This window comes from Felis catus, chromosome B1 (genome assembly GCF_018350175.1).
Source record: "Felis catus isolate Fca126 chromosome B1, F.catus_Fca126_mat1.0, whole genome shotgun sequence".
Taxonomy (NCBI): Eukaryota; Metazoa; Chordata; class Mammalia; order Carnivora; family Felidae; genus Felis; species Felis catus.
In genome coordinates, this window is record NC_058371.1 from 187,433,705 (window position 1) to 187,460,276 (window position 26,572).

Consider the following 26,572-nt stretch of genomic DNA (forward strand, 5'->3'; position numbering starts at 1 on the left):
GTTCGCGAGACAGTGTAGCAGCAGCTTTTCAGGGGTTATGGAAAATCACAACACACATCTGGCACCAGGCTTCACCCTCAACGACCTTGCCCCAGCACCAGCGAATGTGGCTGCCTTCTGAGGTCTGCTGGGACCAGGTGGCTTCAACAGTCTGTACCAAATGTCCTTCCAGCAGTGGAACTGCTTTTCCCCATGTGGGCCGAGAACTTCCCGGACCCCAGTCTTTTCCTGGGGATTCGCCCTTCCCACCAGAGCACCGCCAGGTATCGAGCTGTGGAGTTGCAGCCTTTGTGCTCCCCTTGTTTATAGTCTTACTGGAATTTAAACCCTCTCCTTTGTCCTTTCTCCTTTCTCCCTTTTGGAGTTTAGTCCCTGTGCCTGTTTCCAATTTTCCACTTTTTCTCCAGCTGCTTTTGGGGAAGGGTGCTTGTCCCATATTCTTACCCCCCCCCCCCCCCCCAGTCTCTGTCCTCTCTCCTCCCACAAAAGTGGTTCCCTACCTTTCACGGCTTCTTGCTCCCTGAGTTCAGCTCTCCATGTTGCGTACCTGCTGAATTCTGTCTCCATTTATTTTCTAATTGATTATTAGCCATATAAGGAAGGCTGCTCAATTTTTTTTTTTTTTTGGTCAATTTCATCTAGAAACCTTGCTGAATTATCTTAGTTCTGACAGTTTGTTGGCAGATCATCTGGGAATTCTTATAATTATATTGTTTACAAATCTGGACATAATTTCTATTATTTCTCAATTATTACATTTCTTAAGTTTATTTTGAGAGAGAAAGAGTGGGTGTGCGAGTTGAGGAGGATCAGAGAGAGAGAGAGAGAGAGGGAGAGAGAGAATCCCAAGTACGTTCCACAACCAGCTTGGAGCCCTACTCAGGGCTCCATCTCATGACCTCAAGATCATAACCTGAGCTGATATCAAGGGTCAGATGCTTAACTGACTGACCCAGGAGCCCCTCAGTTCTTACATCTTACTTCTTTATCTTGGCTAGGGCTTTGTACATTGCTGAATGTAAATGATCTTAGTTGTATACTTGTTTTGTACTTTTGTTCTAAGAAATCCCTTTAATGTTTGGTTGTAAGGAAAGAAATATAGTGTGGTTCTTTTAATATGTAACTTTTATTAAGGTAAATATTTTCCTTATTTTTTAGTTTGCATAGAGGTTTTCTGCATGGTATTATTTTTTTAGGTGATTTTTTAAAAGGTTTTATTTAATTCTAGTTAGTTAACATATAGGGTAATATTGGCTTCAGGAGTAGAATTTAGTGATTCTTCACTGGCTGAGATAATTATGTTTTTCCTTTAGTATGTTCTTCTGGTACTATAGTAATAGATTTTCTTTGCTCTCCTGGAATTAACCCATTTTAGTTATATTTTTAACACACCATTACTTTTGTTAGACTTGTGTATGTTTAAAATTTTGCCTCTATATATTTTTTAAGTGGTTATTTTTTTTTTAAATTATTTTTGAGAGAGCACACACACAAGAAACAGCAGTAGCAGAGAGAGACAATCCCAAGCAGGCTCTATGCCTGAGGCAGAGCTCGAACCCACAAATCCTGAGATTGTGAACTGAGCCAAAGTCAAGAGTCAGATGCTCAACTGAGCCATCCGGGCACCCCTTGCTTTTATATTTTTAAATAAGATTGGCTTAAATATTTTTTTCTTGTGCTGTTCTGTTCTAGTTTTAATACCAATGTTACAGTAACCTCATAGAATGAGTTAGTATATTTCTTTTTTTAATATTCTGTGATGCAATTTACATGAAACAAGGATTATTTATTCCTTGAATGGTTAATAGAAATCATCTCTAAAATCACGTAAACCTAGTATGTTTTGGATTTCATGGTGTTTCTCATTTGTTCAGCTCTGCCCTGTAGGTCTTATCTTGGGACTTAGACCGAAGGGTCAGATTTACTTGAGATATACTGTTCTCACAGGAAGGGAGGAGCAAAAGACCAAACCAAACTGTGCAAGCATGTGTATATAGCATCTTCTTAGAGGTGGCAGGGAAAACTACTGTGCCTGCCTAGGGTATCATGATATTTGCTTAGCAGTTGAGTGGCAAGTGTTGAGAAAACAAAAATAGAAATCTAGATAATGGAAGATCCACATATGTGGTGGCAAAACTCATAAAACTGACACCTGTGGTCACTTGGAAAGACACCTACATACTGAGCTTACAGTTCTTTTTTTTTATATAAGATTCTTTTTGAGAGGGAGGGAGAGAGAGAGAGAGAGAGAGAGAGAGAGAGAGAGAGAGAGAACAAGCATGAGCAGGCAAGGGGAAGAGAGAGAGAGAGAGAGAGAATCTCAAGCAGGCTCCATGTTCAGTATGGAGCCCAATGTGGGGCTTGATCCCACGACCCTGGGATCATGACCTGAGCTGAAATCAAGAGTCAGATGCTCAACTGACTGAGCCACCCAGGTGCCCCTGAGCTTATAGTTCTTAAGGAAGGGATTGAAGAGTAATGTTAAAAGATTTATATTGCTTATTATTAATTACATTTTGCAAGTTATTTCTATAGTTCATAGACTATGTTATGTTATAGATTGTAAGACACACCTTTATTTTATGTACTACTCAGAAAGGAAGAGAAAACTCAATTAAGCTCTCCCATAATGACTTTTTATTGCATCAGTTATGAAATGCAGCCCAGTGTCAAAGATATTAAAATGAGAAACAAATGGGCACCTTATAATCAATAAAATATGGAGCAAAAAAGAGATGAGCTAAGGAAAAAATAGGCAGTTATATGCAAAAATGAAAAGGAATAAGATCTACAAAGCCAAGGTCCTGCAGAATTGGAAAAGTCAATTACCACTGGACTCAAAGGAAGAGATGTTGTTTCAAAAGGTTTTGAGAGACAAAGACCCAATGTGACTTCCCAGTTGAATGGAGTGACTCACCTTTAAGGCAGAGATCAACTTTGAGTAGAAGAAATGGCCTGTCAACTAAGCTTTACACCTCAAGTTAAAGAGAGAGGCAGGTCTGTGGTGAAGAACTAAAGAAATAAATCTGTGATCCAAATCTATAAAATAACCTTAAATATAGTAAACAGCTCATGGATCTCACTAGAGACAAGTAAATCAGAAGCATAGTAATTCTTTGAGAGAGTTTGCTGCTAAAGGATTCTTGAGCCTTGCCTAAAAGATAACCTCACTGTTCAGGGAAGCTCAAAACAGCCCTCATGCAGGAAGTGGACCATATGAGCTTTGCAGTTCCCAACGAAGGCATGCTGTCCAACACCCACATTAGATGTGGCCAACATGGATTAAAAAAACAGAAGATCCTAGATTCAAATCAAGAATTATGAAGAACAAAGGGCAAGTGAGTTTCTCCTGAAGAGAGCAGAATTGGGGTCTTTCAAGGAGCTTCACCTCTTCTGCGGTAGAAGACCTTCACAAAGTTGACCCAGTGGTATTTCAGAATTGGTACAGACCAGTGGCTACTAAGCGCCTTCCAATCTTCCTTTTTATGATTGGAAGTGTCTACATAGTTATTCTGTCCCTGTCCCACCATTGCACATTGTATGCCGAAGTGGAGGAAGGTAACTATCTTTAGTTCACAAATGCTAGTATAATGAAAGCTACATTCAGAAATGGAGAGGTCACCCAGAAATCCTGGACTTGGAGTTAGTTTCACTGCAGATTGGATCTCTGGGTTGCCTCCTTGGGGAAGGGTGAGCATGTTCTGTGTGAGTGAAAAAGAATGAATTACATATTTGGAAACCGTAAGTAGGGACATTTGCTGTGACAGTGATAGGTATCTATCAAACCTGGTTTTCCTGCTGACTACATTGGAAGACCATTTTGGTCATTCTCCCGTTGTATTAGTGGATCCATATGACTGGAATTCTGGCCAATAGGATGTAGGTGAAAAGTAACATATACTAAACCACTTGTAGACCTTTCCATCAAACATCCCCCCCACCCTTCCACCCCCCCCCACCCCTGTAAACCTCTCTCTCCCTTAAAGGAATTTAGAGGGTTTGTATTGAAGTGGGAGGAGCCCCTTTGAATGACTGTGGAAACCAAAACAGAGAACTGCACCCTCAACCCAGCTCTCCCTACACCAGTAACTATGGTTGAAAGTGAGCAATACAATTTTATTGTGTTCAAATGAGATTTTGTTTTTCATTTCTAATTGCAGAATAACTTAGCCTAGCCTAATTATTACAATCAATCAACTTCTCTCCATTGGATTATTCTTACTGGGCTTACCATATATTCATACACATTGTCCTACTAGAAAATATCTTTCTCTTGGCCTCAGAACCTCCTCCAGTCCATCTCATTGTTCTCTATTCAAAGAACAACTTCATGAGTCTGCTTTATTCAAAGTGTCTACCCCCTTTCACTCCCATTAATTCTAAACCCGATGGTCAATTCTTCGTTATTTTTAAATTTGAATTCCCAGCAGCATTTGTGATGGTTGACTATGCCCTATTACTCTGGTTTTCTTCCTCCTGTATTGGCCATTTTTTTCTCTACCTTCCTTACTGGCTTCATCCCTTCACCAGATCTCAAAATATGGGAGTGACCCAGAAGTTCTTCTCTCAGCTCCCTAAATCACACCCTACATAATCTTATCTACCTTATGCTGCTAAAGTGTACCAGATTGATGAGTATGGAACCCAAATCCATAGGTTTATTGCAACATGCTAATCTGAGCCCAAGGTTCATATATTTAACTGCTACTCGTTGTCTCTGTGTGGAGGCCTACTTGGTATCCCAAACTTAACATGAACAAAGCAGAACTATTGATAGTCCCTCTGAGCATATTTATTCTTCCCCAAGGTTTCCTATCTCTATAAATGGTATCACTGTCCTCAGGCCCTAAACCTAAGATTCCTCTTCGACTCTTCTGTGATTCATTCTTTCCTCACAGCTTTCAGTCAATTGACCATTTACCTCACCATCACCACTAACCACACTGTACTTCAAGCCATCTTCATTGTTTGGTTTGAAATTGCCTCCTGGATTGTCTTGTTTTCTTTTCAGTCTCCTCAGAAAAGCCGCTGGGATCTTTGGAAAAGATAAATCAGATAATATCACTTTTCTGCTAAAAGTCTTTAGGAGTCTCTGATTGCACTTAGAATAAAATCCAGATTCCTTAGTTTACCCGACAGTGTCTTACACAATCTGTCCCCTATTGAGTCTCCAAACTCATCTCTCCCATTTGCCCCCTCACACACTACATTTTAGTCTTACTGCTCTTATTATTGTCACTCAATCGTGTCAGGTTCAGTCCTACCTTAGGGCCTTTGCACTTCCAGTTCCTCTAGTAGGATTTCCTTTCAGATCTTTTCACACCTGCTTTCTTTTCATCACTCTGGTCTCTGTTCAAATATCCTTGTCTCAGAGAAGCAAATAGATAATTCCTGAGTTATTTTCCATCCCCTTAACCAATATTGTCTTCATAGCATGTATTTGGTTCTGAAATTATAATTTTTCCTTACGTGTGACCAATTTGCTCTAAAGAGGTTTGACTATATCTTAATAAACGATACACTTGCAATATTTTAGCTTAAATCATTGTGTTATTATTTATAAACAAGGAAGCTGGATATTTAGCCTTTCTACCAAGAAATCTTGAGCAGGAGCTAGATACCATGAATGTGACAGGAATTGAAGAGAAGTGCTGACTTTTGTGGAGAGAAACTTAATAAAAAACATTGGTTCAAAAAATTACTTAATTATAATATGCCCACGTTTGAATGCAACCTGATTATGGCCCCATTTCAATTTACAGCCAAGATTCTGGTGCAACTAGCACTTTGAAATGCCATGGCAACATCGCCTGCTAGAGCATCTTGTTCTTGGTGAAAATGTTTCTTTTTTCTTCCTAGTTGCTTAGGTACCACTTTCATTCACTTGCAGTCAAGTCTTTGCCCTCCAACATATCTATTTTCATGGGTAGTTCACCCTTTTTAAACACTCATCCTCCATGCAATAGAGTGTGCCTTCTCATCCTTTAAAGAGATAGCCATGCCGACCTTCTGCAGTGGAGGTTTTAGGTCTGACTTCAGTCCTCACTTCCCTCTGCTGATCCTTAGCACCCAACTATTGTCATCTCTTACTCATGTTCCTGTTCCTGCTTTTATCCCTCCAATCCTGATGAACACATGGCTCAGTTTTCTCAGCCCCAGTTTTCTCTGGCTGGCCAGGAAATTCTAAGGGTAAAAGAATAGTCTAGTCACCAATCTCCTCTTGTTATAACACTGTCACCTGTTATTCTTGTTTATGATTCCTGGGCAGCTCCTACTGAGCACACAGTCTGGAGGTTAAACCCATAGATGAACTGACTTTTAGCATGTTGCCCCCCACTAGAAGACTTGGGACCTCATGATGGTAAGGGGAATTAAAGTGTGCTTGGTAGTTTACCAGAGGACTATTCTGTACTCCTTTCCAAGAATCTTAATTCCTGCCATTAAAGCCATTCATGAGAAAATGTGGCAATCCTGTGTTGGTGAGGATGCTTTTGAAGATGTCAACTGAGCTTCAATTGGTCCATATACCTCCTGGAGAAATAGTGTGCTTTTGGACTTCTTCCTACTTGACCAACCCGCGTGGCAAAAGTCCTGGGAGACCTAATCTGAATTAGCACTTATCCCATCCTTTGGAATAGATCAAAATCTTATAAGAATGAAATTTAAATTTGAATAATAAACACACCCATCTGAAGTGAAAAATTCCTCCTATTCTGGAGATGGAGGTCTGTATTAATTTGTGAGGCCGTCATAACAAAGTACCACAGACTTGGTGGCTTAAACAACAGAAATTAATTTTCTTACAGTTCTGGAAGCTGAAAGTCTTAAATCAGAGACTGAGATGGTTTCTTCTCAGGCCCATGGGGGGAAGGTCTCTCCTAAGATGCTCTCTTTGACTTATAGATGGCCATCTTCTCCCTGTGTCTTCACATTGTCTCCCCTCAGTACATGTCTGTGTCCAAATCTCCAGTAATATTGCATTAGGGTCTATCCTAATGACCTCATTTTAACTTAATTACCTCTGTAAAGACCCTATCTTCAAACAGTCACATTCTAAAGTTCTGGGATTAGGACTCCAATATATGAATAGGTGGTGGGGTATAGTTCATCCCATAAAAGATATTTAGCCTTTAAAAAAAGTTTATTTATTTATTTTGAGAGAGAGCAAGAGAAGGTATGAACAGGGGAGGGACAGACTGAGAGAGAGGGAGAGAATCCCACATTCTGTCAGCACGTGCTGTCAGCACGGCGCCTGCTGTGGGACTCGATCGCATAAACTGTGATCTCAGATCATGACCTGAGCCAAAATCAAGAGTTGGATGCTTAACCAACTGAGCCACCCAGGCACCCCATCTTTATCCTTTTGAGAAACATTCCATTGATACTCACCTTCTGTCTTCTACATGACTACCTGTAGCTAAATGAGTGCATGAATATGAACACCTTAGTTAATTTCTGTCTAAGAGCGTCTGTCTAAGAGCATGGCCTTTGGAAGTCATTCAGACTAGGTTTCAAATCCTAGTTCTGTCCTTGCTTTTGGTGTAAATAACTTACTTAAGCTTCCTGACCTAAAGATTCCTCAAATGCAGAATGAATGTAACATTTTCTATTTTATATTATTGTCCTGAAGATTAAATAAAATTACATACTGTTTAGTACACTGTCTGTTCCAGAAGTAAGTTCTCAATACTTAAAAACTACTCAAAATAGAAAGCCCCTGGGAAACTGAAGGAATGGTAGAACTATCTTATTTTTTGTAACTACATTAAAACCAGTGTGGGAGATATCTGAAAGACACCTCTGTACCAAAATTTGCTACTCTAAACACACCAGAACCTTGCAGATGTCCCAAATACCATGTGACCCCTGGCCAAGGTTTTCAGCCACAGAATCTTCTTCTTGGTCATCCTCAATGGAATCTCAAGTCTCACAAGAAGTTAGGACTGATCTTTCTCTACTCAGAGTTCCCTGGGGTTGTGACCAAGTAGTGGCAGCCATTATCTCCCCCTCAGTTGCCAAGGACCATGGGTGGTTTTAGGCACAGCTGCAGGATAATTACAACCACTTTTTAATTTGGTCCAAGTTGAATAGTTTGAGGAAGATCATCAGGTATTGTTTCATTCCACAAATCATTCTAATATGTTAGCAGAGGAAAATGTCATCCATGAAGTAGATACAAGTAGAGAAAACTCCTAGCAGTCCAGATTTGTTCTCCATTATATGGAAGATCTGAAAGGACTTCCACCCTCAGGATACTGTCATTCTAAAATCTTACTGTAAATTTGACCTTGTTGGCTTTGGCTTTCCTAGAGCTCTGTAGAAGTGAAGGTGATTAGCATACAGTTTGAATCACTTACCCTTTCTGTTATTCACTGGGCACAGTTTGAATGGAAATCATTTGCATAACTGAATTTTCCCTTCTTCAGTGTTATGAAAGGAGCTCCTCGTTGTAAGATATTCCATAAGGTGAATTATCTTAATGGATTCAGTGTGTATGAAAAATTAACAGATGTTTGTGGAGGTCTAAATCTATTTTGCTTTGTTTAAAGATGTGATTTAAAGTCATCTGTCTCCAAATAGCTCCTAAATGATTCAAATAAATATCTAGTCAACCACTGAGCATTACTAAGGGTAGGTCGTGCCCAGAGAAAGTATGTATGCCAAATTGTATTTTAATTTTTCAAGGAAATGGATGATTTCCATTGTTTGAGGTGTTTACCATTTCTAAGGGAAGATTTGAGCCTGTGCCTATGCTGAGCTTTTCTGTAGCTTCTAGAAAATTGAGGAGATGAATTTGCCCGCAGGAACAGTGTTCTATATTAGGAAACGTGCATATTGGCAGATGGTCAAGGGAGTGCTACCTAAGTGTAGAGAGCCATTTAGGACTATTCAAATTTAAATCTCCCCATTTGAGCTCAACACAGTGGAGCAATAAACCCATTTGTTGCATTTATGCTTGGCTGAAGTCAGAGGAAATGTAATATTGGTATTATCTACTCTTGTTGCTGTAGACGTACATATTTGCATATAGGTCATTGTTTAAACATATTTGCATAGCAATGAAAGTATAACCTTTAACTGAATAACTTAATGGAGATAATAACAACATTTGTCACACATCTATTACAGAATATTTACCGTGTGGTAGTTGTGCTCAGAAACAGTGCTATATAATCTAGGAGACTCTTCTACCATCATGGCATACATTTCCATGGGCTATGCAAGCCGAAGAAATAGATGCTGAGCAGTTTTACATTTATAGAAATACGTACATTTCTTTGAAAACACATTTCTATTAGTTACTCTATAAAAATTTCTGAAGCAAGCAGTTTAAAAATGGAATAGTTAAGTACTTCTAAACCTTCTAAAATTCCAAAAGTCGTCTTGTATGCGATCTGGCTATAACTCGGCACTATGCTTTGGACTTTTTGGGAATTATAGAAAAATAAGCAATTGTGAAGTCCACACTTAATCAACTAAGAGATTAATTCCCCATTTACCTCCCTTCCTGAGCTAAACTGAGACATTTTCTCTGATGTTTAGTTTATTAGTGATTTTCTTACTGTAGCTTGTATGGTGGGGCAAGGGGAATTTAATATGTAATTAGATTATGACAGAATTTTAATCTATACTTCAGAAATGCAAATATTAGTGGAGCTGAAAGGAAACTTTTGAAGACTTTCTAGTGCAACTTCATCACTACGTACGTAAAGAGAAAAAATGACTTGTATAAGGTTGCGTCACTGATTAATGTCTGAGCCAGAAGACAAGACCAGGAGAGTCCAGATTAATTAGGATAATTAAAATTAACAGCAAAACAAGACATAGTAGTAATTTTCTTGACAAGATTTCATTCCATCAGTTTTATTTTTTCACAGAAGCAAATTTTATCGAAAAATAAAATTATGAATCAATCACCCTTGTGTTCATTGTGAAATCATGTAAAATTATATACATACATTGAATTAACTAGAATTTATGAATATGTAAGGATTTCTTACACAATACATACATAAAACATACATCAAAGCATTTGTGAAATGACATGGTTTTCTGATGTTGCTTCCCATGGACCTCCTTCTAGGCTTTTTCTCTGAAGGTCAGCACAGCGCTGCTAAACATCCTCTGCAGGGAGTAAGAGCCTGAGCTTGCCTGAAGGTTGGAAGGTTCAGTTAATTCTATGGACACTTGATAAGCATAAAGTAAGAATTTGGACTCTGATCTAGTCATGTCTGTGTGTGTATATGTGCTGTCTGTGTTCCTGTTTGTGTGTTTGTGTGTGTTTCCTCCTCCCTTCAAGGGTGAATAAACGAAATCTCTAGCCAAAGCATGATTATTCAGAATTTCAGAGTATATAAAGACAAGCCCAAGGTAGTAAACCAGTCCTCCTACCCTCCACCAATAACGCTTTTTAATCAGATATTTTCTTTATGTTAATATTTGTATTTTATTCCACACTTGGAATACATTTGGGGTGTATGTGTATATCTTTTCTTTTATATATCTTTGTTTTCTCCTATGGGACTGAAAGAAGAGGGAACAAAAGTTATATGTTATGATAGCTTCCTGAAGGATTGATCCTTTTATCATTATAACCTATTCTATGTCTCTAGAAACAATTTTTATCTTAAAGTCTATTTTGTCCAATATCAGCATTGTCACTTGACTCTCTTTTGGTTATTATTTGCTTGCTGTTCTTTTGCTTTCTTTTTTTTTTATTACTTTTTTTAATGCTTACTTATTTTTGAGAGAGAGAGACAGAGAATGAGCAGGGGAGGGGCAGAGAGAGGGAGACACAGAATCCAAAGCAGGCTCCAGGCTCTGAGCTGTCAGCACAGAGCCTGACGCAGAGCTTGAACCCATGAACCGTGAGATCATGACCCTAGCTGAAGTCGGATGCTTAACTGACTGAGCCACCCCGGCGCCCCTGTTCTTTTACTTTCAACCTATTTGTGTCTTTGAATCTAAAGTGTGTCTCTTGTAGACAGTCAATAGTTGGATCATGTTTTTGTATCCCTTCTTCCAAAGTTTGCCTTTTGATTAGAGTGTTTATTCTATTTACATTTAATGTGGTTCCTGATAAGATAGGATTTATATCTATTGTTTTGCTATTTCTTTCCTGTATGATTTGTTTTCTTTCTCTATTTCTCCATTACTATCTTCTATTGTGTTAAACAGATATTTTCTATTGTTCCACTTTAATTTTCTTGTGGTTTTTCTCATATATTTTGGAACAGCAACTTTGGAAACCAAATCCTCCCCCACTACCTGGAGTCTGTTGTTTTGCTGTTTGTTGTTTGTTTAATGACTTTCTGAACTAATTTTGTAATATCTGTATGCCGTGTTGTACATGATCGCTATAGTCTCTGCTCAGTTAGCTTAGTGATCAACTAGTGATTGGACAGAAATTTCCTTAAATCCTATCAGCAATTAGTTGTCAGTCTTTGCCAAGGGACTCTGTATAGTTTGTTGTGTCATGCCTTCAACACTTTGGCAACTTATAACTCCACCTTATCTTTCCCTTACTACTTGCAAAGAGCCTCAAGGTTAGTCAGGGGTGAAAGCTTAGCATTTTCCCAGATCTTTCTTGGCAGGGACATGGCCTTCTAGATCCCCAGGAATATGCCAGAGATTTTCAAAACCCTCTATAGACATTTCATTCCCTAGAATTTTTGTTTCAGTTTTTTGGGAGGCCTCTTAAGTCCCAACTTATATCCCCAGCTTAGGCAGCTATGATGTTAACAATTGCTGCTGATTACTTCTGACAAATGCCCCGGGATTAGAAATTTTCCCAAGGATGGGGTGCCTGGGTGGCTCAGTTGGTTGAGCGTCCTACTTTGGCTCGGGTCATGATCTCGCGGTTTGTAGGTTCGAGCCCTGTGTTGGGCTCTGTGCTGACAGCTCGGAGCCTGGAGCTTGCTTCGGATTCTGTGTCTCCCCCTGTTTCTGCCCCTCCCCTTTACGCTCTGTGTCTCTCAGTCTCCCAATGATAAATAAACAGTTAAAAAAAAAAAAAAGAAAAAAGAAAAAAAAAAGAAATTTTCCCAAGGAGTCATAGCTGAGTCAGGTTACCTGAGGACAAACCCTGTGACTGGGGCGTTTACAAGGGAGCATCAGAAAGGTTAAATAGTGACAATTCTGTGGGGATGGGTTTTTTTTGCAGTGCTTCAAATCCATTCTGCCCCATCCTGTGTCTCTTAGACTGCTGTTTTTTCACAGCTATCATAGTTGTGAGAATGCTAGTTTCCAAGGCTGCTGAAGAGCTGGAAAGAGGAGTACGGGAACGAGGTTAAAGCACAGTAAACTCACCTTTCTTACCATGATTTAGCTGTTTTTACTTAATAAACACTCCTCATATTGTGATAAGCCTTTAGTTAATACCCAGGGTTCTGAAAAGTTGCTTTTAAAAATAGTTTGTCAGTTTTCTCATTGCTCTTATGGAGAAATGGAGTTTTGGAGGTCCTTACTCTGCAGTGGAAGTGTTTCTCCCCTACTTTTGATTTAAAAATTTTTAAAAAAATGTTTATTTATTTTTGACAGAGAGAGAGACAGAACACGAGCTGGGGAAGGGCAGAGAGAGAAGGAGACACAGAATCTGAAGCAGGCTCTGGGCTCCGAGCTGTCAGCACAGAGCCCGACACGGGGCTCGAACTCACAGACTGCGAGATCATGACCTGAGCCAAAGTCGGACACTCAGCCGAATGAGCCACCCAGGGGCCCCTCCCCTACTTATCATTTTAAGGCTTAGCTTAGACATTATCTTTTCCAAAAAGTCTATCCTGAACTTCTAGGATGGACTAAATACCCTGATTTTGAGCCCTCATTGCATCCAGGGCATATCTTTCTATAGTACTTGTCATATTATGGTGAAATCATGTTTCTCTGTTACTGTTTTTCTTTCATTAGTCTGTAAGTTCTTCAAGAACAGGAGCAGTGTCTCATTATTCTTTGTGGCCCCTACTCCTTTTGCAGTGTCTGACTCATTTAGCTTATTTATTCAGCTATGTTCTCTTTCTTTAGGTGTATGCCAACTTCCCTCATTCTAAGATCATTCAAAGCAAATAAAAATATAATAGTAAAGGTTAAAATGAATATTTGGGTGGACTCAGAGATAGGGAGATTACACTTAGGGCTAAGATTCATACTTCATATGATCTCATAATAATTATTAGGTTTAGAATGAAAGTTGGCCTTGAGATGCCTAGATACAGACCTCTGGAAAACTCTCTGGTTTCAAATATGGAGTTATGATTATAAAACAGAAAGGCCGAGAAAAGTATTATAACGTGTATCTCCAAATACGTTATCCTTTTTTAATGGTCACTATAGGAATTGGACTTATTGCCAATAATATTTCCCCAACACAGATGTCTCTTTGGAACCAGCTCTTTCCAATGTAGTTCTATTACCAAAAGTACCCTGCATCATCAGCCTTAGTTCAGGTTGAATTTGCCCCATTCCCTCTGCTCAGTCTCTCCCTTCAAAGGATGAAGATTTACTTATATCAAAGTGATAGGACTGAAATACATACTGCCTGAGGACCACATTCTTGGTCAAAAGGGGGTCATGGGAGACAGACCTGTAAGCTGCTCCTGGGGGCTTTTTCTTTAGCTGGCGTGTCAAGAAGCTCTATTTGGAGTGGCATGGCCAGAGTGGCTAAGTGCCAGCCTCTTAATTTGTGGTACTGAATGGAATGCAAAGAAATTAAGACAAAGTTAAACAAATAGGAAAAGGTGTTTGCAAAGAGATTTAGTTTCTTGCTCTCACACCAAACCACATGCTTATCTACACAGGAAGGGTACGGTGGTATTTTAACAGGTATGAAGCCCTTTGAGATGTTGATGAAATAATCTATAATTAGGTTCTCATTATTTTTTTGCAGTCTTGGCATTAAGCTCAGTAATTCAGAGCCTCGGGCCTTTTCTTCATGGGAAAAAAAATGGAAAAAAATATAAATTAACTCTTTCCCCCTCCAGAGGAAAATTCAAAGGCTGGTGACTCAGGGACAAAAGCTTTCATTTTAATAAAGATGACCCCTTGGCCACCTGCTGTTCCACAAGTCTTGAAAGAAACAGTTGCAATTTTTAGGACAAATTCATGAGATGAACCTACTGTCCCTTTGAATTTCCTTTTTAAAAAGTGAATAGTTTATAAACATAGTGTTATCAAGTTGCTTAATTTCCATTTCTTTTGAAATAAAGTTTTCTTTAAAAAATGATAACATTTGGAGCAGAATTCTCCCCATGAACTTTGAAACTATAATGAAACTGCTTTTAGGTGAAGGATTAAGGAAATGCTTTTTATTAATAACACGAACTGACAGGAATTGGGGAGTTTTAAAATTCTTTCTCATTGTTAATGGTAAGTGAGTCTAGGTGAAGCAGGTCAGAGCCAGCTAAATTTAGAGCCAAGTCTCCAATTTCTGTAAAACAGGATTAAAAATTGGAATAGTTTTATGTCTAGAATATCCTGAATATTTTTCTCTCTTTTTATAGCAAAGACTTGGTATGTTTGATTGACTGGTAATTTTTTTTTTTTATCTTGGTATACCTCAAAGCATAAAACAAATTTTAAGCAGTAAACAATCTATTTTGAGTTTATTAAGATCCAGAAATAAGACCAAAAATCAGGAAGAAAAGAAGCAAGAAATATTATGAGAAAGGAGAACATGCAGCTAATCACAATATTCCAATTTTCTCTCCCATGAAAGATGATTACATGGTGACATTTATCAAGTTCAGAGTTTACATGGTACTTGTAACAAATCCCAATTATGCTCTCTCCGTACCTAGTAGTAATCCATAGGTATTGGCAAATGACAAACTTGAATGACCTAAATAGTTTAGCTAGCTCACAAATCCATGGAATTTCATTTCTCGTGTAAGGTTGTGAAAAGAGATTGCTACTTCTACAAGTCAAAAAGAAGTGTGGTGGCTGTTTTAGATTTGGCCAGGGCTGTGTCCTTCCTAGAATTTATAAGTGCTTGGGCACAGGAAGTGATGGTGCGAGTCCATATGCATGAAGGGCAAAAGCACATCCGTATGTAGAATTTTGATGAGGGAAGGAAGAAATGAAAAATACTAGCTTAATTCAATAACATGCTTCAGATCAGAGAGGAAGGAGATTTGGGGTACAATGTCCTTGTTGTAAATTACATTCCAGCTCAGTGTCATGCACTCGTGGCTGAGTATACGGAAGAAAGGGATAAAATGAATCAGAAAGCACCTACGTGGCTCAATTGGTTAAGTATCTGATTCTTGATTTTAGCTCACATCATGATGTCACAATGGCAAGATCCAGCCCTATGTCAAGCTCTGTGCCAGGACATGGAGCCTACTTAAGATTCTCTCTCTCCCTCGCCTCACTCCCTCCCTCTCTAAAAAAATTTTTTAATATATATGTATAAAAAGAAGGGCAGGCTCATCAAATTCTCACTAAGAAGTGGGAGCACCAGAAGCCGGGCACCAAGACCCATGGAACTGAGTGTAATATGAAGGTGGTGAGAGCCTGTCTTCCCTTCATTATGGAGATGACATCTGACAGCACTCCCAGCTAAGACTGATGTCTTGGGACAGACAAGTTAAAAGAACTAAGTTAAAAGAAAAAAAATGGGACTAATTTCCAAACAGAGGCAATGTCGGGCTGACGATAAGAAGGTGGAAGCAAGAACCAAAAGGCAAGAACAGAAATTGCACATCAACATCTTCCATGTTTGACTTGAGCCACTGTAGTTCTCTTAGAGAGATGTCCTGGACTGTGGTGACTGCTTTGTGAGACTCTGAGGCCTTGCAGATTATTAGAGAGGGAAGGAGCAAGAATAACCATGGCATAAGCCACCTTGTATTTGAAAGGACTAAAATGCTAAGCACTCAGGAAATACCTCTGAGGAGCCCCAGGAGTTTATAAGGATACAATATTCAATAAGGGGAACTGGTGGTCTTACAATCATGGGTGGATGCAGAGTCAGAAGAACACAGTGTAAAACTCTGAATGCAATCCTCATTTTATCACCAGTAGGGTTGAAGCCAAGGGAGAACTTTCTAGAACCTAAGGAAAATTGTCCCTCAATCCTTACAAACATTAATTTTAAGGAGAAATAGAAACTTGAAAAAAAAACCCCTTATGTGTATAGTTAAAGATCACTTTCACTTATGTTTTGATGCATTTTTCACTAGGGCTGGTTTTAGAGGCCTTATTATCCTCACTGCATATATGAAGGAAATGGGCCTTAGTTTCCTCAAGTTGGCTAAGGTGCCAAAATTTATGAATGGGAGAATTTGCATTAGTCTGCAGAGCTAGTGAGTTGTTCTCTGAGAAGTGATGTTCCAGTAAACCCTTTAGAGTCCTAAATGCAAAAATCTCATTTGCAAGAGGGCAGGTACTCTGTTTTAGGCTTTAGGTTAGGGATGAACTTAAACATTGCAACAAGAAAGGGATATTTACAAAATCAAATTCCAGATTTATTAAGCTGTATCCCAAGTTCTTTAAAAAGAATAACCAAGGGGCGCCTGGGTGGCTCAGTTGGTTAAGCGGCCGACTTCGGCTCAGGTCATGATCTCACGGTCCGTGAGTTCGAGCCCCGTGTCAGGCTCTGTGCTGACAGCTCAGAGCCTGGAGCCTGTTTCGGATTCTGTGTCTCCCTCTCTCTGACCCTCCCCCGTTCATGCTTTGTCTCAAAAATAAATAAACGTTAAAAAAAAAATTAAAAAAAAAAAGAATAACCGAAAGCACCCATTTTCCTTTTCTGTACATTGGAGAACCAGTGGGAGCAGCAGGTGTGTGGGGGGCCCCCTGGCAGGCCCCTAGAGCACAATCGGGGTGGGACAGGCATTGCTTGGAAGAGACTGAATAAAAAATTATCTCTTAGAAACAGAATCCTTATTCCAGGTACTTGTCCTCTGGGGAGGACACCAGAATAACCTAGAGATTGAGGAATTTCAAAGAATTATCAGGTCAAGTTTTTGTTTGTTTCTGCTTTTTGATGGTGGCTGGCTCAGGTGAAGCTTTGTCAGCACCACATAGGTTGCCCATCTCCTCAGGAGTCTTGCAAAGCCCCATCTATCCCGACCCCTTTCTATCCTTGGATGACATCTAGTTATCTAGCTTCTCTCTGCTGATGTCTGTCATAGGCCTCTGATTGGCTAGTGTTGTGGATTCAGCTGGATGATCCAGAATGACTTCACTCACATATCTGGTGGGAGGCAAGCTGTCAGCTGAGGTATCTCCCATCTTCCTCCATATTGTGGAAATTAATAATGGGAAACCACACTAAAGTGGAGTTGGGAAGCTGGAAGGGGAGCCATACAACTTGTCAATTGCAGGAAGAATTGTCAATTACAGGCCTGGACAAGGAAAAGGTACACATTGCATCTCCTACAAGAAGTGGACTACCCTTGCAACTCAGCCAATGAAAAACCATCATCTTAAATTCTTGCTTTTTTCCAAGGGGCTTTTGTTCAAACAGCCTCACCCAATTTCCTCCTTCTTCTCCATAAAATACTGTTCCTCTCCTTTGCTGGATTTCCCATAGCTTGCTTCTTTTGCGTTGCAATTCTCCGCTATTCCTGGATGAACCGATTTTTGCTGGTAAAATAACTGACAGTTTTATTTTTAAGGTTAACAGTATGGACTCTCACCCTTCAGCAGCCTAGTTCAGGTTCCTCCCCATGTCTTCAACTGCAACAAGAGAAGGAAAGTCCTGACAAGCAAGCACTTAAACCTTTGTTTGCTTACTGTGTTCTTACTGAAGTTGACAAATCCTCCTTTTAACTCAAACACCATCAAAATCCCACAATATGTGCTGAGGCAATTAATTTTTAGAACTCTTACCCATGAAATTTTCAAACAGACATTGGTTAGAGAAAATAGTGCAATGAAACTCTGCGTAGGATCCAGCTTCAATAACTAATTATACAAAGTATGTCTTAATTCTACATAGTCATTTTAAATTGTATGCCATGGCATAGACTGCTGCTTCTCCCCCAGATCTACTCACCTCTGCCTCTATCATAATAAAAGCCTGGATTTATAGTTCAAAATAGAGATTAAATTTTCCTTTCTAGGTTATAGCTTGATGTGACCACATGATTCATTTCTAGTCAATGCGATATGAGCAAAACTTGTAGATATGTCCTAGATGGTATCACTGGGCATAACTTCCAGGAGTGCCCTGTAATGCAAGGTATCTCCTACCGTCTTCCCCTCCAGGTGTCTGTTTTGCAGACAAGGAAAGGAAGCCGTCTTGTACCAGAGATGCAGGCCACACCTTAAAGATGGGAGAGTAGCAAAATAGTAAGCATTCTGACCTCTGAGGACTTGGCAGAATTGAACTGCTCTATCAGGTTGGATTGTTACATAAGAGAGAAATAAACATCTATCTAGTTCATGATATTTGGCTCCCCAGCTTAAACCACAGTTTACTTGGGTCTCCTCTAGCAGCATAAAAACCAACATCCTAACTAATAGTCTTGATGAAATCCCTATGTTTAGAGAGCAAAAATTGCATCGTATATATTACTGTTTCTTCTGTGATTTGATGATGGCCCTTGTATTTTAGCTCAACAATTACATTACAATTTCTCCTGTTCTTATTTAATAAATATTTCCTGAGTGATTATTATATGTCAGGCACTATTCTAGATGTAAGGACTACATCAGTAAACAAAAAGAGACAAAAATTCCTGCTATCAAGCTTATATTCTGTTACTGACTGAATGTTTAATTTTTTAATGTTTATTTTTGAGAGAGAGAGAGACAGAGCGCAAACAGGGGAGGGGCAGAGAGAGAGGGAGACATAGAATCTGAAGCAGGTTCCGGGATATAAGCTGTCAGCACAGAGCCTGACATGGTGCTCAAACCCCCAAACTGTGAGATCATGACCTGAGCTGAAGTCGGACGCTTAACTGACTGAGCCACCCAGGCACCCCATACTGATTTTTTTATCACTCCATCCCCATTCCTTGTTTTTAAAAGTTTATTTATTTGTTTTGAGAGAGAGCAAGCGGGGGGGGGGGCAGAGAGAGAGGGAAAGAGAGAGAATCGCAAGCAGGCTCCCCACTGCCAACTAGGAGCCTGATGCAGGGCTCGAACTCATGAATCCTGAGATCGTGACCTGAGTTGAAATTGAATTGAATGTTTAACAGACTGAGATACTCAGGCATCCCTTCCTACTCCCATTCCTATATTGAAGCCCCAAACCCCAGTGTAATAGTATTTAATGGTGGGGCCAGTGGGATGTAATTAGGTTTAGAAATCATGAGGATGGGGTTCACATGATGGGGTTACTACCCTATAAGAAGAAGAAAGAAGAGAGATCTCTTCACTTATACTCACAAAGGAAAGGCAATATGAGCCACAGCAAGAGGACAGCTGCCGATGAACCAGGAAATAGACCCTCACAAGGAACTGAATCTGCCAGCACCTTGATCTTGGACTTCCCAGCCTCCAGAACTGTGAGAAATAAATGTCTGCTATTTAAGCCACCTGTCTAAGGTATTATGTTATAGCAGCAGCCCAAGCTGACTAAAATACATTCTAATAGGTTTCTACTTCCTGTTTTAACACTTTATTACCAGGTCATTGATTTATTGAGCCAACAAATATGTATTGAGTACCTAACATGTGTCAGGCTCTGCTCTAGGGCACACAGCAGGTGAAGGAGGCAAAATCCTTCTGCTCACGGGGCTTACATTCCAAAAGCGGAAACAGTTGGACAAGCAAAATCAATAAGTCTTCCTAAAATACCTTCTATTACAAATAGTTGATAAATGCTAGGGAGGAAAGTAAAGCAGGAAAGGGGGATGGGACACGGGGGGAATGGAATGTTATATTTTAGCTGGGGTCATCAGAGACCACCTCACTGAGAAGGGCATGTTTGAATAAAGACATGAAGGAGCACTGGAGCGAGCCAGGCAGATGCCTGAGGGAGAAGCAGTCCAGGCTGCAGGAATTGCAAGTACAAAAGCCCAGAGGGGCTAACATGTTCTGGAAGCTTTGATGAGGCTCTTGTGGCTGGAGCTGAGTGAGCCAGGAGGAACTAGTTAGTAGGTGATAAGATGTTTTAGGGCTTTCTAAGGTCCGGTTTTAGGGCTTTCTAAGCTCAGCCACCCCTGGCTTAAAAAACAGGCATCTTTGTCTCATGCTCGCAGTGTTTCTTTTTCTATATTACTCCTTCTGCAGTTATTAGCCCGAGAAACCACGCATCTGCACGGGCCTGTGGGCAAATGCTGTTGTCTCAGAAGAGAGGCATGATTGGTACTACAGGAGCAAAATCAGATTTGGTGATCTGATGGGTGAACGTGAAGCCAGACAGGTGGGCAGGAGTGAAGAGGTGAAGCATGGGAAGGAAGCAGGAAGTGAGGGCGTCACAAGGGGAATGGCTTTCGAATGCCGGTGGTGAGCTGGGTGAGGGACTGGCAGCTTCTTACTGGGCGGGCTCTTCGTGATGAGGGGGACGTCTTGCTCAGAGGCGTGCTTTGTTTTGTAGCAAATGTTCAGGTTAGACCTTGCAAAGAGAAGAAAAGAAAACGTGCTGACTAGGAATAGTTTGCATATTTTGAGCGTGCAGCTGAGAGCAGCTGAGAGCATAGAAAGAATATGACTAAAGCTGGGCCAAAGCCCCTCTGGTGCCCTGGTTTTAAGAGATATCAGCCGATTATAATAGCATTGTAATGAGAAAGAACATCCGCCAGAGAAGTGAGGAGTGATGAGAGGTAGGTCCACGTGTGGTCTTATTAGTCTTTCACCACAGGAGGTCTGGAAGAGTTTAAAAGGCCTTTCTCAGGGCGCCTGGGTGGCTTAGATGATTGGAAGTCTGACTTCGTCTCCCGTCATGATCTCAGGGCATGGGTTGGAGCCCTCCTTGGTCTCTCTGTTGTCAGTACAGAGCCCTCTTTGGATCCTCTCTGCCCCTCCCCCATGCTCTCACGCTCGCTCTCTCTCTCTCAAAAAAAATAAAAGTTAAAATAAATAAATATAACTTAAAAATAAATAAAAGGGATTTCTCACAATCAGAGAAAGGAGAAGAATTTGAGATTGTATTAAAAGGATGTTTTGGTGCCGCGTTCTGGGGAGTGCCCTGAGTATAGATGACCTTCCACTACTCCCCTGCTGACCTTGATTGGAGCCCGTGTAGGAAATAAATACAGCCGTGGCCCATCCATGTTCTATTTCCTGGCCCTCTTTGGCAATGCTGCTTGGAGGGAACCCTGAGCTATAAAAGGTGCATCTGCCCCCCCACCCGGCAGCGTGGATTGCCCACCCTGCCCTAACAGATTGGACTAGTCTGGTTGGAGCAGCAGAACAGGAGGGCGACTATGCAGCATAAAGACTAATTTGGGTTAAACGAAAAGTATCGCCATATCTTCTATTAACTCTGTTCTATACCTCCTGTCTTTCTGAACTGCTGTTTGACTAGAAGATGGAGACTCCCAACAGAATGGAATAGAATATGTGGCTGATTTGTCATATCCTCTGTGAGCATTCCAGTGGAGGGTGGTGGTTTCTGTACTCCATATTTGCCATCTACACTAAATTAAATATTTCCGATAAAGCTACTTTTTTAATAACAGAACATACTTGAAATTTGAGACCGGTGGGATTCTGTCCAAAGAAAAACTGGAGATATGAATATCAAAAAAATATATACAGTATGTAACTTAGAGAAAGGTTTAATTGTTTTATTTGGGGTGCCTGGGTGGCTCAGTTGGTTAAGTGTCTGACTTCGGCTCAGGTCTTGATCTCACAGTTTGTGGGTTCGAGCCCTATATTGGGCTCTGTGCTGATAGCGTGGAGCCTGGAGCCTGCTTCAGATTCTGTGTCTCCCTCTCTCTTTGCCCCTGCCAGTCTCTCTCTCTCTCTCTCAAATAAAAATAAAAAAATAATTAATTGTTTTACTTACAAATTTCAACCAGTACCCTTCACTTTAAATTCAATTAAATTATGATTCAATTTGTGTCAAATCTGAACAAATTAAATAATATATTTATAGAAAATCATCAGGGTCAGAACCCTCTCAAATAAGGTGGTAAATGTGCAATCTCATAAGCAGAGATACTCTTTGTGTCTGCTAGAATTTTTTATGGAATTATACATGTGAAAAATGTGAAATTTAGGTAAGTGGAATTAAAGAGTAGAAACCCATTTGTGTTGCCACTCTCATACCATAACTATAGGAGACTTTAATACTTCCCTTACAGAATGGACAGATAATCTCAGCAGAAAATCAACCAGGAAACAATGGCTCTGAATGACATACTGGACCATATGGACTTAACAGATATTTTCAGAACATGTTATCCTAAAGCAACAAAATACACATTCATCTCAAGTGCACATGGAACGTTCTCCAGAATAGATCACATATTGGGTCACAAATCAGCCCTCAACAGGTATAAAAAGACTGAGATCTCATACCATGCATATTTTCAGATGAAAATTGAAATCAATAGTACGAAATTTGAAATGAAGTATAAGAAAAAATTTGGAAAGCCCTCAATATGTGGAGGTTAAAGACATCCTACTAAGGAATAAATGGGTTAACCAGGAAATTGAAGAAGAAATTTTCAAATACATGGAAACAAATGAAAATGAAAATATGTAGCAAAGGCAGTCTTAAGAAGAAAATACATTGCAAATTAAGCCTATCTCAAGAAGCAAGAAAGGTCCCAAATAAAGAACCTAACCTTACACCTAAAGGAACTAGAAACACAGCAGCAAAGAAAGGCCAAAGCCAGCTGAAGAAGGGAAATAATAAAGATTAGAGCAGAGATAAACAATATAGAATCTAAAAACAAAACAAAACAACACACACACACATACACACACACACACAAACAAAACAAAAAACCAGTAGAACAGATCAATGAAACTAAGACCTGGTTTTTTGAAAGAATAAACAAAATTGATAACCCCCTAGCCAGACTTCTGAAAAAGAGGACCCAAATAGATAAAACCAAAGATGAAAGAGGAAAGATCACAGCTACTCTCCTTCAGTATTATGTCTGCATCTATCCTGCTACGGGCATTTGTAGATTGATCACTCACAGCTGTGTAGCTTTCCTGGTGTGAATATACTACAGTTTAATTATGCATTACATGCATTATCTACCTTTCATAAATACTTAGGTTGTTTTCATTTGTGTGAACACAAAAACCCAACTGTGTTGGGTGTTTAAGTAGGAATGGATTTGCTGGGTCATGTGATAGACATGGGTTTAGCTTGACAGATATTGCCAAAGTTTTGTACAGGGTATTTGTACAAACTTACTTTTCCAGTGGCAGTTAGGACAATTCAGTTGTTCTCCATATTTTATCAGCATTTGATATTGTCTGTCTTCTTAAAATTTAGCCATTGTGTTGAGTGTATAGTAATTCTGTCTTGTAGTTTTAATTTATATTTTCCTGAAAACTAATAGAATCTTGTCCCATTTCAAAAAGAAGTGTATATAATAACAACTTAGGTTTTGTAAGTATGAGGCAAGAAAGTTGCCCTGAGTCAGACACACTGAGGCTGTTACATGGAGGTGGCACACTTTTGGTTTCATGGTGAACCTGAATAAAAGATAAAATGATTGGTTGTGGGAGGTCATATTTTTCTCTGTTCCAATAGACGTTAAAGCTGATCACTTGAAGGTAAGTATAGAAGAGATTCCAACAGCGTTTGGCATCCAAATCCATTTCAATGCCTAGTTCAGTGGTGTCTTTAAAACGTAAGCCTGCTGCTTGGTTTTTCTTAAACTCTCAATTTATTTTAGTATCATCTCGATTTTCTTAAGGTCATGATCCACATACACAGGTATTAATTATGGATGGTACTTTTTTTTAGTAGTTCAGTAGAGCCTGAATTAATCAAAAAGTGATTCAACTTAAAGAAAATTTATAATATTAAAATCTGTTACATGAATATATGGCAGAAATAATGGAAATAGGACATGAGCATTCTTATAATATTTAAAGAGAAATGGAACCTTAATCAGGGACATTAATCTTGCAAATGGAGGACCCTTGGTGTTGTACCTCTTTCTGTGGTCTGAAGTTCCTTGATGTATATTCAATTAGGGACAAAAACGGTATGTTGGTAATGGTGGTTATGATTCATAAAACCTTGAAGACTACATTAAATGCTGTCCATGTGTTACATCAGATGTATTGCTGCTTTCTGAGGAAAAGTCTAGTTTTATTACAATTTGCTTCCCAGCGAGAGCTCTGGTAGCCTTTGATCCAAGTGAAAGTTTGGTTAAGTGCTTGCCTCCATTTTTACAAAGTGTTAGCCTTAACTCCTTCCCATCTGATGTTTACATAATATAAAAACCTGTCATTCATTGAAGATTTACTGTGTGTTAAACATGTTATATTTCTTGTTTCATGTAATCCTGCAACAACCCCATGAAGGAAGTATTGTTATTATCCCATTTCACAGATACAGAAACTAAGGCATATAGAAGTTGAATAACTTACCCAAGGTGACTTAGCTAGTCAATTTTGAAGCTGACCTTTGAATTCAGATTTGGCTGTGACAAATACTAGCTTTGTGCCCTCAGTAAGTTGTTTTAACTTTCTAGGTCTGTTTCTTCTTCTGAAGAAATGAGAAAATACCAACAATATTGGGTAATAATGAAGATTAAGGAAGATGATAGCCCTAAAGGGTTTAGTATGTACATGTGAGCATGACTTGAGCAAGCACTCCATATGACGGCTAGTGTTGTTGTCTGTAAGTGTTATTACTGTCAGTAATCATTATCGGCCACATGGATTTCTAGGTGCTCACGACAGTTCTGCAAGGCAGTTATCATTATCCACTGTTGAAAGAGACTGAGTAATGTGTCCATTGTTTTATCAATTAAGTGTGAAATTCAAGAAGTTTTCCCTTCTTATATACAATCGTGTAACCCTGTCTCTTCATTTCATAGGTATTATCTCCGGTTAGCTACTCAGAATCTTTGTATTCTAGGTCAGATCAGAGCCCACTTTGAGCTCTCTGCTTCCCAGCTCCAAACAGAAGCCCTCCTGAAGGAAGACGAAATTGTGGAGAATGGTGAACGGAGCGTGCCTTCTGTCTCCCTCCTAGGAGATCTGCATTGTAACCTTATCACGCTGTGCCACCAGGCTGTTATACATGTAGCATTAGCTTATTTAGCCTTTTGGGAATTGCTTTCCTGGAATTATTGTGCAGCTTTACCTTTAACTTCCATGGAAAGTCACTTCACAGACCTTTTGAAATTTATCATTGCACTTGCCTCTGAGAACATTGCCGTCCATAGCACTAGACGGTACTTGAGATGATTTTTCCGGGAAAAGCTTATGCTTGTGCTAAGGAACTAGTAAGTTTCATTCTTTCTAATACTAGGAATTCTGTAATTGCTTGTTTCACAATTTTTAGTAAGAAAGCTCAGAATCAAATTTCAACTTAACTACAATAATTATTTTGACATATTTAGGTTGTAATATTGTAATAGGCTGCTGGAACAGGAGGATGTTTGAAAACTGAAGACAGTACAACTTAGTGAAATCTCTCTTGAGCATAACTTTTATTTTGGAGTCATTCTGGGTTTATGGAAAAGTTTCAAAGATTGTATGACCTGCACAGAAAAAAACTTGTGTGATAGTTAACACTGTGGTACTGAACATTATTATTATTATTATTTAAACATTTTTTTTAGAGAGAGAAAGAGAAAGAGCGAGCACGTGCACAGAGGAGGTGCAGAGAGAAAGGGAGAGAAAGAATCCCAAGCAGCCTCCATACTCAGCACAGAGCCCACTGCAAGGTTTAATCCCATGACCGTGACCTGAGCTGAGATCAAGAATTAGACACTCAACGGACTGAGCCACCCAAGCGTCCCGTTATTATGAATATTATTATGTATATGATGGTTCCTATTACTACATGATGTGGTGGTTCAGGCTGCAGTGTATACACAGTTACACTGTGTGGTTGTTTACATGGTTAATCCGTTCATGTCAGTACTCTGTGTATTAGTCCACACTAAAGGTTTACACTACTATACAGATGACCCTTGAGTAATACAGGTTTGAACTGCATGGGTCCACTAATATGTGGGTTTTTTTTTTTTATAAATATAGTACAGTGAATGTATTTTTTTCTTATGATTCTCCTAATAACATTTTCCCTAGCTTAGTTTGTTGTATCAATACACTAAATAATACATATACAAAATATGTATTGACTCTGTTATCTCTAAGGATTCCAGTTAATAGTAATCCATTAATTGTTAAGTTTTTGGAAAGTCCAACGTTATACATGGGTTTTTGATTGTGCAGGGTATGATGCCCCTAATCTCCATGTTGCTCAAGGGTCAACGATACTGTGTATTAGTTCACACTACTGGAGTTCACATTTGTTCACACTGCTTAGCGGTTCACACCGCTCCACAGTGTATTAGTTCGCACTGTGTGTATTAGTTCACGCCCTATGTACTTCACATTACCACACTGGGTATTAACTCACACCACATGCAGTTCACGGTTCTACACTGGGTGTTAGCTCACACTGCGTGCAGTTCACACTGTTATGTTGTGTGGTGATCCACGCAGCACATAGTTCAGTGATGCTGGG

The 26,572-nt window shown here is 39.5% G+C and overlaps 1 long non-coding RNA gene across 1 annotated transcript in view; it reads left to right on the forward strand.

Annotated features, from left to right (window-relative positions):
- LOC123385101 overlaps positions 1-25,671 on the forward strand; it is a 61,855-nt gene extending 36,184 nt beyond the window's left edge. Inside the window, exon 3 of the long non-coding RNA XR_006597184.1 lies at positions 24,950-25,671. This is a non-coding gene — a long non-coding RNA (uncharacterized LOC123385101). The remainder of the gene's footprint in view (positions 1-24,949) is intronic.
- Positions 25,672-26,572: the final 901 nt, after the last annotated feature.